The sequence below is a fragment of the Acinonyx jubatus genome, chromosome C1, assembly GCF_027475565.1.
Source record: "Acinonyx jubatus isolate Ajub_Pintada_27869175 chromosome C1, VMU_Ajub_asm_v1.0, whole genome shotgun sequence".
In the NCBI taxonomy this organism is placed as follows: domain Eukaryota; kingdom Metazoa; phylum Chordata; class Mammalia; order Carnivora; family Felidae; genus Acinonyx; species Acinonyx jubatus.
Window position 1 is genome coordinate 79,175,309 of NC_069381.1, and position 12,338 is coordinate 79,187,646.

The 12,338-nt window shown below is 47.7% G+C and overlaps 1 protein-coding gene across 7 annotated transcripts in view; it reads left to right on the forward strand.

Annotated features, from left to right (window-relative positions):
* SLC44A3 (solute carrier family 44 member 3) overlaps positions 1-12,338 on the forward strand; it is a 331,249-nt gene that overhangs the window by 60,220 nt on the left and 258,691 nt on the right. The window lies entirely within an intron of this gene.

Consider the following 12,338-nt stretch of genomic DNA (forward strand, 5'->3'; position numbering starts at 1 on the left):
GGGGGAGGGTCAGAGAGAGGGAGACACAGAATCCGAAGCAGGCTCCAGGCTCTGAGCCATTAGCCCAGAGCCCGACGCGGGGCTCAAACTCACAGACCACAAGATCGTGACCTGAGCTGAAGTCGGACGCTTAACTGACTAAGCCACCCAGGCGCCCCGTGGTTAATTATTTTAAAACATGCAATTGAAAATAATTTTATTGGAGGAAGAGACTTTTTCATGGTCTGTACCAAGTTTCATGAATTCACTGCTTTTTCTTTCCTGAAGGAAATTGTCCTCCACAATGGAAGATCAAAGATCAGCACATTCTTGGGTATATGTTAGTTGCAAGGCCCTGTGGAAAATAACTAAGTACTGTGAGAATTAGCCTCTGCCCTCAAGGGATGTACAGTTTAGTTGTAGAAACATAGTAATAAAGGTGGCAGATATTGAATACTTCCCAGGGGCCAAGTCCAGCGGGGACTGTGACTCTCCTGGACTATACCATCTGCGACATTTGAAGCCATTTCCTAGCAAACTTTTAGTTCCTGGGCAGAGGGGTCTGACTAGCCTCCCTTCCCACCCGCCCCCCTCCACTTCCATTTGGTGCTTCCTTGGCCAAGAACACGAGGGCACTACCTGTGTGAATTGGTCAGGTTGGTCTGCAGCCAGAGAATGTGGGGGCTGGCCACGTCCCAGCAACACCACACCCAGATCTGCACACCCTCCACATTTCTCTGCATTGCTCGGGGAAAGGAGGTAAGCCTGCTTGGCATGACTCAGGCCACGGAAGTGAAAAGCCCAGACGCGGTGGTTCGTCAGTTTCTCCCAGGTCTTAGTCCATGCTTACTAACCCAGCAGCATGTATAGACTCTGAGACCTCAAGGCAGTAACGGGGAGTCTCTGGGGACCAGCTGTCTGAGACCCGTGGGTGACAAATATCATTTGATTTCATTTCCAGGGCTGGCAGGTTTTTTTCCTCTTTCCTTCTTTATGAGGGAATTTTTCAGTAGGGTTATATGAAACAGCACCCCTCAAGCTTGTTCCCAAGCTCAGATCTAAGCAGGAGTTTTCAACATATTCCTGGTTCTCTCCAGTTATGGGCAAGAAACAAATGCCATAACCAAATTTTATGACATTGTGGGAGCAGTGTCCAAGGTGAGCCTTGTAGAAATGGCACGTAAAGGGGCCCTGCACATCCTGTTTGCAATTATAGGGACAGGGCAACATTCACTTTACGGCTTGGCCTTGTGCCCCGGAGGCCAGGCCTAGCTCCAAGCTTCTCCTCTGAAGACGACCTCATAGTTCTCACCCAAGGAGTCCTAGGCCGCTCATGAGCCCTGCGGTAGAAGTTGACTCCTCCAGTGCTAGAGAGAAATGGGACGGCCCAGTGCCTGAACGGTTTCTCCTTAGCGGCTTCAGATGGATGGAAAGTCGAAGAGCCCTTCTCTCTCATGAGGTGTGTGTGGGGGTGTCTTTGAAGAGCCCCTCTCAGTGAGCTTCCGTGGGGGTGCTCTGCCTAGTACAGCACTTATCAGGAACCTACTGAACACCACACCTGTGCCAGGCACCATAGAAGGAAGGATGGATGTGCCTTAGTTGTGTCCCCAAGGGCCTCAAAGCCTGTGGTTGCTGAGATAGACATAATTACTAACCCAAGATGGTGGTAAGAGCCCACTCCTCCCATATTCATTGCGGTCTGCTCTTCTCCTGGATTTGGGCTTGATAGAATCCTAAAGGAAGCACTGTCTCTTCAATGTTCCCTCTTTTTTTCCCCTCATTTTTATTTGTTTGAGAGAGAGAGAGAGAATGAACGGGGGAGAGGGACAGAGGGAGAGAGAGAGAATCTTAGGCAGGCTCCATGCTCAGTGTGGAGTCTGATGTGGGCTCAATCCCATGACCCTGAGATCATGACCTGAACTGAAATCAAGGGTTGGACGCTCAACTGACTGAGCCACCCAGAAGCCCCTCCTTTTTCTTTCTGACACTGATCATCCCTCTGCGGGTTTAAGTGGGCTGACAAGGGAAGGAAGCACATTCAGAGTGCATTGAACGAGTAGGTTACCACACTCTCATTCCTACTGGGGGGCGTCTGGGAAATGGTGTGGAGTCTGCCTGGCCTTGCCCCCTCCCCATCCCATGCACGGGGCCAGGAAGCTGGGAGAGGTACCTGCCAGTTCTCTCCATCCCTGGTGGGGGGCACAAACTCCCAGCAAGCCCGGCCTGCCCTGCCTGGAGGCCGAGCACCTTCCCGCAGAGAAATCCCTCAGGCAGGTTCACAGAGCACACAGGCCCGTGGAAGGGGGAACATGGCTGGATGTGGCTGAGGCATCCCAGTGGCTGCCTCACCCACCCAGGCCTGGGCCTGGAGACGCCGCACGGAGATGGAGGCCAAACATTCTGAGGCTGAGAGGAACCCCAGCTGGCTGCATGGGAATGGCCAAATTAATACCCAACCCCAGCAAGAGGAATGGAGCCCCACTGGTGTTGACCTCTCAGCCTCTTCCCAGCAGGGGAAGCTGTTGTCTCCTACAGCTCTCTGTCTTTATGAAAATGTAGGTGCTCAGGGATGTGGGTTTGAATTAACCTCACACATACATAATGATGCTTCCTCGGTCCTTGGCTGGCCTGACCACAAGCTCAGAGTGTCACCTGCACAATTCTTACACCAACTCAACACACAGCTTTTGTGGGGTGGTGGTGGGGGCAGCTGCTGGGTAGGAATGTTCTGGTTCCTGCTTTTCAGCATTATGTAAATGTTCTGAGACCAGGGACTGATCTTGGACCTTCTGGAAGCTGCTCCACATTCTGAGTATTGGGGTGGGTTCAGTGTTCCTGCCTGCCTGTCAGAGGGAAGTTTCTGTGGCGGTGAAACGGGTCTGTGAGATGCCCAGTATGGCTGTCATGAGCCAGCTTCCTGGGAACAGCAGTGAGCCGTCCTGCCTGGCTCCCCCATCCAGACTCGACAGGGGCTAGCAAAACCCTCAGTCTGCATGGGGGGGGGGGGGCTACACTTGGCTTGGGAAGTGACTGGGCCTGCTCCTGCACGCCAAGGAGCTTGTTAGTATTTATGAGCTGTTTATTAGCCTTGAAGGAAATCAGCCCAAACCCTGGCGGGAAGGGACAGCTGAGGCTGTCTTCACCTCAGCGCCCCAGCTTTTGTTTGTATAAATAGCTGGGTGCTTGGCCAGCTGCCCTCCTGCTGGTGGAGTCTGTGAAGCCCCGATGCCCCGTGCGCGCACACACTGAGGCCTGGGGCTGGCAGGCAGATGGGGACCTGGGACAAACCAGCAGCTCCTCCTTCCCCAGGCTCTGAATGTGGGGAAGGAAACATTCAGGTGTAAGGCCCCTTCATCCTCACACTAAGGGTAGATTGAAACCTGCCAGGTGTCTTTCCAACGCTCTCACTTTTCAACTGCATCACACCTGAGTTTTTTAATCAGGCGTGCTCACAGGGCCAAGGCAAGGTAAGTTTTCCCCTGTTGACCAATCACTCGCTCCGTGGTTGGGCCTCTGCTCTAGAGCAGAGCAGGCGGACCAGCCGAGGGACCTTTCTGAGGTGAGTCTCCTCCAGCTCAGAGATCATGAGCACTTACATCCAGCCTGACCTGCCGAGGCCGTGATGCTCTTCTTCTTCAGGCCAACATAGCCTCTTTAGTTTGAGAAGGGAGCAGCTGCTGACCAGAAAAACCGGTCATTCTCCAAAGATCCTGCCTGGGAAGAAAGCAGTTAGTGTTTGACCTCAAATTCTGTATCAGATTCAGGGGGCCACACCCAGCAAAGCCCAAGCATTTTCCTCCTCTGCTGGGAATCTGGGCCTCTCTGGTGCAGCTTGGGCTGCCTGAGAGTGGTCTATTTTTAAGGAGTACAGAAGCCTTCCGGAGAACTCATTCCAGGGAGAGAGCCGGTGCAGTGAGCCAAGCTGGGAGCAGAGCGTTAGGTGTTAGAGGCCAGGCATGATTCTATCCTCAGCCTGGCTTCTCAGACTTGTTACTGGGCCACAGGGAGACAAGGGCTGGGAGTAAACCACACGTTTAAAAAAAAATTCTAGCCCCGTCCCACCACTCACAGAGTGACTTCGGGCAAGTTACCTAACCCTTCAAGGGCGGCCCCCTCCAGCAAATAGCCATATATGTGTGGTTCCTAGCTCAGAGAGTTGCTATGAAGTTGTGTGAGTTCATGCTTGTAAACTGCTTCGAATATTGTAAGTGCAAAATATTGGGTGAAATGAAACCCAAAGCATCTGTAAGATTACGGGCCCAGGTGGCACTACTTTGGGACTCTACCAGTGCATGAGGAAGGGAATGGAGCACTTTCTCACTTCTTTCCACAGACCACTCACTTCTCCAGCCCATGAGAGAGCAGCACTCAGAACAGTAACTGTGCATCCAAGGTGCTCCCCACCCCCACCAAGCGAGCACCCCCTGGGGACACAGACCCCCGGGACTGAGAGGTGGTTACTGGGAGGAAGACTTGTAGGAGCAGGTGAGAGGGTACAAGCGGGTACGCATTACTTTTAATGTGGCCTCTTCCACACCCTGTAACCAGCGAGGCCTGAGGAGCTGGGTCACAGGCAGAAGCCCTAGGCGCCACCCAGAGTCACAATTTCTTAGCAGCCTGAAGTTCAGAGAATGGGAAGGGATGTTTCCTGGTAGGGGCCTAAGGCTCGTGGGCCTAGCTTCTCTCCACCCCAGCTATTAGTTTATGGTATTTAGTAAAACTCTTTGGTTCTTTTCTCACTTCTGTGGTGCTGAAATCTAACTCTCACAATCCCCACTCACAGAGAGCTGTGTTTCAGATCCTCTGTGTTAATCATTGGGGTGGTTGTTAAAACTGACCAAAAAGATTTCTAGAAAGGGCATCACCAAAAGACAGGATTTTTGAAAAGCAGCTGGAACCGGAAGTTAAGCCGGAAAATGGAGGCCCATGCTCTATTGGACAACAGGAGTGCTCGGAGCCCCTCATTCTAAGGAAGGGCCAGACCACTCACTCCACGCTTAACAAGAGGCTGACTCCCTGTAACTTTCACCCCACTCCCTTCCGCAATATAATTACAGACCTGAGGAAGGAGAGAGAAAGAGGGCAAGTTTCGGCCAGTGCAGTGTTCACGGGGGAAGGTTACTTCCTCCCCGAAGTGAGGTGGAGAGCCAGATGTGCTCTAAGACTGAAGGGCCATCTGCGTGGATCAGAACGTGGCAGGACTCGGAAAGTTCTTGCGGGAGCACAACTGATGTTCCTGTCGTTTGCAGGCACCCATAAAACTTTTAGGTCAAAACCTCGAGATTTCCCAAGGCAGAAGGCCTGTGGGAGCAGCCTGGGCAGAGGGCTGCGGAGGCCGCTTGGTAGTTGCTTGACAACAAGCCAAGTGGCCAAGTGAGGCAATACCCACCCAGAGAAGAGGTTAACGGCGCAGACTAATGCTGGCCAGACGGAGGTATGGCTGTCGCCAAGGGGGCCTCGGTTCCGGGGCTTTCTCAGGGAGAGAGGGAAGGAGAGGCTTATGCTGGATCTGAGATTGGAATTTTGACCCAGACTGGGCTGGACGGGCAAAGGTGGTGACTGGGGAAATGCACCTTATTATATTTGTTTTCCACTTAGTTGAGGCTCCTCAAACTATTTTTGCAGCCATGAATTCTAGGGGCTTTAAGGACATATTTTCTTCTTGAAACACATGATCTGGAGAAACCCAGAAAACGGAGCAAGAATGGAGGCCTTGTTTGCAGCAGAGTTCTGAAAATGCTGAAGCATTCCTCAACGCCCTGACACCTGTTTCTCAACCGGCTAATACATAGCATATTAGTTTCCTATTGCTGCTGTATCAAGTTACCGCGGATTTAGCGACTGACTATAACAACTTTATCACCTTATGGTTCTGTAGGCTAAAAGTCCAACATGGGTTTCATTGTGCTGAAATCAAGATGTCAGCAGAGTTACACAGAGTCCTCACATGACGTCACTTCAACCTCTCCCCTTGCCTTTCTCTTCCATTGTTAAGCACCCTTGATGTTATATCAGGCTCGCCTAGATAATCCGGGCTAATCTCTCAATCTTAGAGTGAATTGGTTAGCAACCTTAATTTCATCTGTAATCTTGTTTCCCCTTTGTCATGTGACCTAACATAGTCACAGGTTCTGGGGATGATGACGTGGGCAACTTTGGGGGGATCATTATTCTCCTAACACATGTGATTTATGTATTACTGAATTCAGTTTAATTAAAAATACACGTGAGTCCCAGGTCACCCAAGCTAAGATTCAGCCACATTCTATCGCCTTGCCTCCGGGGGTTGGGGGAGGCTTACTGTGAACTGGGAGGCTGTGGCCAAGGGACTGCTGGACTTTCGTCATGTCTGGAAGGCCCCACAAAAGGCATTCAATCCCTCTTAGGCCCCGAGCAGGGGCGACTGGAGGAGCACGTGCCCTGCATTCACCCCTAGAGGTAAAGGGGCTCTGAACCCCCCTCCGAGCTGCCACACGTGTGCATCAGCTGACACCAGGACTTACTCTTTCCACTGATAAGCATCTTCTGCAGTAAGTGCCCGAATTTCAAAATTCCAGGCAGTTTTAACCGGTTTCTGGTGCTGGAGATGCTGCCGACTTTGGGAACAAGGAAGGAGGTGAATGTTGTCGCAGTGTTCCTGAGCATTAAGGCTCACCTTTCTCCGGGTTGAATCTTCTGGTTAAAGGCTGCATTGGTACAGGTGTGGAGGAGGAGGGAGCTAGAGCCGACCCCTCCTGACCTGCCTGGAGGGTTGGTGGTGGAAGGGCTCTGCAGACACTGGGGCTCCAGCACCATTAACTGTGCTTACTGGGATGGGGAAGCATGCGTTTCGTACAACTTTTCTGTGTATCGCAGCACTGGTGTCTAGTCCCTGGCTTCCCAGCTTGAGATGCACCAGCAGCTCTTGTACCGCCTCTAGATATAAAAATGAGGATCGGCCCCCATGCTAAGAGCTGGTTCCCTGGGCCCTATAGGTGTCCTGGGAGTAGAAAGAGGCTTTTGTGCAGCTTCACTTCTTGCGTTTCCATCAGTCACTTGGGTACTCACCCTCATTAGTGGGCCCCCACAGTTTAGGTTGGCCCTGGGGCAGGGGCAGGTACAGGTCCAGCAAAGCTCCTGGGACAGGAGAATGTTTCTGCTAGTGCTCCCTATCCCCCATCCCATCACCAGGGCACCTTGAGGGCACCAAACCTTCCTTCAGGCCACCCTCAGGGTTGGTGTCCAGGCAGCTGAGGCCCCTGGCCCTGGAGCACTGCTCCCCCCCCCCACACCCCCTTCAGTTCTTGGGCACAATGACTCTCATTGTCTCTCTTCTCTTATGCAATAAAGCTTAACAGCTTGTTGGAAAGAACACGATGGCCTGTTAAGTCAGAAAATCAAGCGTAAAAACTTATTTACCCTCTTGGAGAGTGGAAAGGGTCCAGTCCTCTCTTAGAAACACAAACCGCTGGGACCTTGACACAACTCTTTTCCAGGAGCATTCATTCCTTTAAGATGAGGTCATTTTCCCCCAGGGATGGTCCAAAGTCTCTACCTTGGAAACACAAAAATCCACAAATCCGCTCTCTAAACACGTTTTCTAGAATGAACATTATTACTATCATAATGGGAACAATAATCACCTGTATTTCTGAATGTTTGAATAGCAAGGCCTTGCAGATCGAAGCCAAATGCAGTCACGTTTCCAAATTGGTAGGAGCGGTTTCTTTCGTTTGGATGTGGAGCCCTAGCCTTGCATCATGATTTTGTCACAGTTATTTGAGGGGTGAGAAAACAGGACGTTTCCTACCCCAGAAAGATCTCTGGATTAAGTCCAAAGACCTGGTTGCTGATTCCAGCCCTTTTACTGACTTGAATTTGAGACTCCGTTTCTTTGGTCAGGCATGGAAACCTCGTAACACTGCCTGCCCACCTGTGACAAGCCAGGGAGGGGGGGCAGTGCATGCATATTGGAGGCTCCCGGTGGCCCTGCGTCATTATTAGGTGGCCCTGGAGAGGGGAAGTGGTGGATAATTCCTGAGATTTTAGTGATTCTATAGGCAAGGGTAGCAGAAAGCATCCTGCTTACAACCCCTGCCACCCGCAAGCGCAGCATCCGAAGGACTCCCTCGGCAGAGATTGTGACAGCAGCCACAATGGCAGAATGAGCCAAGGAGAAGCAGGGGCTGGGAGAGGGGGCCAGAGGAGGTCAGACTTGCTGTCACTTCCCTTGTGGTGTCGGTGAGAGCGCTGCCCAACCTGGCAGTGAGGCAGGGCAAGACCCACTTCCAGGACAGAGTTCTAGCAGAGTCCTTTAGGAAACCTCAAGGCTGGGATTCTCCCCCTTGTCAACATGTCCCCAGGCCCAAGCTGTGGCCCCAGGAGAGCCATGCTGCCCGCCACAGAAGCTGTCATAACCCTATGCTCCAAGACTTTGCCTCTAATCCTATCTTTTTAAAAGATTTTATTATTTTTGAGTAATCTGTACATCCAACGTAACCCAACCCTTTCAACCTCGAGATCAAGGGTCACACACTCTATGGGGCCCCTGGGTGGCTCAGTCAGTTAAGGGTCCCACTCTTGATTTTGGCTCAAGTCATGATCTCACTGTTGTGGGACCATATCTGGTCCATGGAGCCTATTTGAGATTCCCTCTCTGCCCCTCCCCAACTTGCACTCTTGCACTCTCTCTCTCTCTCTCTCTCTCTCTCTTAACTACCAGTTGCCCAAATCTGCATTTGTGCCAGTGGGCTCTTTCACCCATCTCCCAGTTCAGATCTGGGGAAGGATGCGTAAGTTGTGCTTCCTTTAGGCAGCCAGAGGTGCTGAGAAATTAACATATGCCCTGCATATGCTCAACTGGACTCTGGAATCAGCCTTACAAACATTCCAGCAACCTGGCCCTTGGGTGGAATACATTTTCCAGACAGTTTTATACCTTTCCCCAGAGTTTCCCTTTAGGTGGAAGCTTTAGTAGCTCACTATGGTAGCTGATTTCTTGGCTTCCTTTCCTTCCCTGGATCCCTTTCTCACTCCCCTGCAAGTATTAGCCGCACTGGCCAAAAAAACTATTTCCGCTTGAGTCTTTGTCTCAGGATCTGTTTCTGGGAGAACTCCAACTAAAAGAGGTACAAATAAACAAAAATGAATAGGAACTGGTAAAATGCTTGATACATTACAAATATTCAAATAAACGTTTGTTCCTTTGAAGAGACAACAACGCAAAATCTATTCTCAATGCTTATCCCAGAGCTGAGTGCATAGTAGACATTCAATAAAAGCTTGGAGAATGGGGAAGACAGCCTAGTCAAGTATAAGCTAGGTAATCACCTGGTAAGGATATTATAGAGAGGTTGAAGAATCACCAGCTAAGTGGGTAAGACAGCCTTTGAAAATCCATACGTTCAGAGCTCTATGGGTGTGACTGTTGCCACAGCAGTGGTGGGGAGCCTCCCAGGTGCTAAGAATGGGATTTTTGGTTAGCCTGTCTCATTTTCCTATTGAATTTCCCACAAGCATTATTTTAAACAGCTTTATTGAGGTATAATTTATATATCAGAGTATTCGCCACTTTCAGAGTTGTACAACTATTACAACTTTTCAATTCTGGAATATTTTCATCACCAACCCCCCCCCTCCAAAAAAAAAACCGGTGCCTATTCTCAGTCACCCCATTGTTGCTCCTTCCAGCCCCTGGCAAGCACTGTCCTATTGTCTGCTTCTGTAGATTTGCCTATTCTGGATATGTCATATAAATGGAATCGTGTAATGTGTGGTCTTTGTGGATGGATTCTTTCACTTGGCATAACATGCTCAAGGGTCATCGATTGTTGTAACATGAATCAGTGCTTCATTCCTTTTGATTGCCAAATAGTATTCCATTGCATGTATATGCATCCTTCGTTTATCCATTCCTTACTTGATGAATATTGGGTTCTTTCCACCTCCTGGCTATTATGACTAATACTGCTATGAACGTTCATGTACAAGGTTTTGCACATTTAAATGTTTTCATGTGTGTATGTATACCCACACCCCTAGGAGTAGAAATGCTGGGTCATGTGGTAGCTCCGTGTTGAACTTTTTGAACACTATTTTACGTACCTACCAGCAGTGAAGGAGGGTTCCAATTCCTCGTCATCCTCACTATTCTTGTTATTAGCTGTCTTTTTCTTTTATAGCCATCCTAGGCTGTACAGAGTGACATCTTATTATCGTTTTGACTTATATTTCCTTAATGCTTAATGATGTTGAATATCTTTTCACATGCTTATTAAGCATTTGTTCATCTTATTATGAGAAATGGCTATTCAAATCCTTTACCATTTTAAAGTTGTGTTTGTTTTGCCTTTTTTATAGTTTAATGTATTTTCGTAGAAATCTTACAGGAACAGCATAGAAGACAGACAACATTAAAAGCATGGACTTGCATGTAGGACAACTCAGAAAAGTATAGTGAATGTGTTTTTTGTCTTTTTATTCTTGAGTTGTTAAGTACTCTTTATATATTCTGGATACTGGACCCGTATCAGATATATAATTTGCTAATATTTTCTCCCATGCTGTGGCTTTTCTTTTTAGTTTCTTCATGGTGTCATTTGAAGCACAGAAGTTTTCAATTTTGATGAAATCCAACCTGTATATTTTTTGCCTTTGGCTGCTTATGCTTTTGGTGTCACATGTAAGAAATTGTTGCCCAATTCAAGGTCATGACAATTTATACCTCTATTTTCTTCTAAGAGTTTTATAGCGTTAGTTCTTATGTTTAGGTCTTTGGTCCATTTTGAATTAATTTTGATACATGAGGTGAGCTAGGAGTCCAACATCATTCTTTTGCATGGTGATATCCACTTGTCCCAGAACTATTTGTTACAAAGCAAAGAACTATAGAATTGTCTTAGCACCCTTGTCGAAATTAGTTGACCACAAATATAAGAATTTCTTTCTACATTCTCAATTCTACTCTACTGATCTATATATCTTTATTCTAGTGTTACAATATCTTGATTCCTATACTTTGACATTTTTTTCAAAAAATTTTTTAATGTTTTATTTGTTTTTGAGAAAGAGAGAGGGAGGGAGAGAGAGAGAGAGAGAGAGAGAGAGAGAGCAAGAGAGAGAGAGAGGACGAGCAGGGGAGGGACAGAGAGGGAGACACAAAATCTAAAGCAGGCTCCAGGCTGTCAACACAGAGCCTGACACAGGACTTGAACTCACAAACTGTGAGATCATGACCTAATCCGAAGTCAGACATTTAACTGACTAAGCCACCCAGGTACCCCTGAAATTTTGTAATCAGGGAGTATAAGTCTAACTTTGTTCTTTGTAAGATTGTTTTGGCTATTCTGGGTCTCTTGCATTTATATGTACATTTTAGTATTAGTTTGTCAATTTCTGTAAAAAAAAAAAGTCAGCTTTTTGATAGGGATTGTGTGTGATCTGTGAATCAGTTTAGGGAATGTGGCCATCTTAACAGTGTTAAGTCATTCAGTCTACAGACATGGGATATCTCCCTATGTATTTAGGTCTTCAGTTTTCTCAACAACGTGTTTTAATTTTCAGCGTGCCAGTATTGCACTTCTGTTGTTAAATTTGTTTCTAAGTATTTTATTCTTTTTGATACTATGGCAAATGAAAATCTTAATTTCATTTTTGATTTTTCATTGTTAGTGTATAGAAATACAGTTGTTTCTTTTTATGATCCCACAAAATTTTAAAGTCTGTTTTTTTCCCTTCAAAATCAAGAGTTTTCATATCCAAGAAATATTTTGTCCATCTTAAGGCATGGGATTCTTTGAGGCCTGCCACAAAGCACCAAAAGCTGGCTGCTGTCCTTGAGAGAAAACTGGGAAAGAAAATCTTGATGTCGGGAAGTAAAGTATGTGATTTACTTAGTCCAGACAAGGCAGGTTCACATAGCCATGAACTTTAAAAAATAAGAAGTCCTTGAGCATAGAATACGGCTCTGGGGGTGCTACAAATAGGTTACAAAGTGAAAGGTTAAACTCAAAGAGCCAATAGTATTATGAGGGCAGGAAAAATGCATGGTAACATAAAACACACAAGAAGCCTCCTAGAGAAACCAGGTATGCATTCAAGTACCAACTTTGGCATTAGCTATGAAATACCATGAGATCATCCAGTCTGCTCCTCCAAATTTGCAGATGAGAAGACTCAGTATGATGTGCTATATAGGAGAAAAAGCAAAGGGTTTAGAGAGAAGTGACTGAGTCATCACTATCAGGAGACCTTGGGAGAGGCTCCTTAGCTCCTGTCCACTTCAGTTCTTCATCTGTAAAAGGAGAAAAATGTTGCCTGCTTTGTAGGGTGATTGTAAGGAATCAGTGATTGAGTGAGTCACCAGTTTTTCCTAGCACCAT